We start from the raw sequence: 1,255 nt of genomic DNA, 5'->3' as shown, positions 1-1,255 counted from the left end.
TATATATATATATATATATACCTGTAAGATAGATAGATAGATAGATAGATAGATAGATAGATAGATAGATCAGTTAAGATAAGAATATCATCAAATGATCAGTGAAATCCACAATAATAGAACAACTTCATGTGAAAAGCAGAATCTAAACAATAAATTAGATGTTTTTCTTGTTTTCGTTGTGACAAATTCTCCAACCGGTTGAAATTTTCAGATGTTACAAGAAAGTCTGAGGATCTGAAAAGATTAACACGTTAGGAAATATGTGAGGTGAGTAGGCAGCACTAAAAATATATATACGGTCGATTCTGTTAGTTGTAATACATCTTATATGCAAGACCTTCATAAATATGTAAAATTTGTATTCTAAATTGCGTTTGAATTCGTAAAGTAAAAACTAAAGACAAAACTGCAGCAGTGATAGCAATTTAAATTTGGAATAGGAAAATAAAGACAAAGCAGTTAGTAGTAGTTGTCTTGTGTAAAGTTAACACTGATAACAAACGACATGTTCCGATCATGTTAAATGTCATCTGCACAGCATTTTCACCTTAGTTGCTTATATTTATTAACTATGAGACGCAGAGGTAAATGGAGGTCATATAATAACGTCTCGCATGTAATAGAATGAGCTCACTTTGACAAACCGAGATTATTCATGGATTCTGAAGGCAAATACTCGCTCTCTTTCGAATCTCAGTACAGCATACAGGGGACATAAGTCTACTACTATGTGATACAAATGTGATGCTTCTCAGGATAGTTATAAGTAATTTGGATTGTAGAGTAGATATACTACAGTGGGTGTGTGTGTATGTGTAGTTGATACAAACTTCTGATGACAATCAAAGTAGCTGAAACCTAGATTCAGAGATTCCACCACCCGTGCGAGACGCTCTTCGTCTGTTCCTAATACTTCTGTGCTTTTTGTCTCCATACGTCTACACGAAGTATTCTCTAGTGGCGAATACTGAAATTTTAAGCTTTCTACAGTAAATCAACATTGATATACAGATTAATAATCTGAACTAACTCTGATTCCGTCGTTGATAACGAATATATATATATGGACCACTGAAATCTACAGGTCCTTTTCACTCTCTCTGTTTATTTTCTCTATTCCTTTCTGTTGAAGAGCATAGGCTCGAAACATAAAAGACTGTTTCATATTTCCGACCGTTAGACTAATACACCGGCTTGTTGTTCACACACCTGTCTTTGCCTTTTGTTTTCCTACAAATCTCAACTATATATA

The 1,255-nt window shown here is 33.9% G+C and overlaps 1 protein-coding gene across 1 annotated transcript in view; it reads right to left on the bottom strand.

Moving 5' to 3' along the window:
• The window catches only part of LOC106884467 (neprilysin-1), a 187,219-nt gene that overhangs the window by 55,987 nt on the left and 129,977 nt on the right, over positions 1-1,255 (bottom strand). The gene's annotated exons all lie outside the window — the stretch shown is intronic.

Source organism: Octopus bimaculoides, chromosome 12, assembly GCF_001194135.2.
Source record: "Octopus bimaculoides isolate UCB-OBI-ISO-001 chromosome 12, ASM119413v2, whole genome shotgun sequence".
Taxonomy (NCBI): domain Eukaryota; kingdom Metazoa; phylum Mollusca; class Cephalopoda; order Octopoda; family Octopodidae; genus Octopus; species Octopus bimaculoides.
This window is presented reverse-complemented; position numbering and strand designations above follow the sequence as displayed.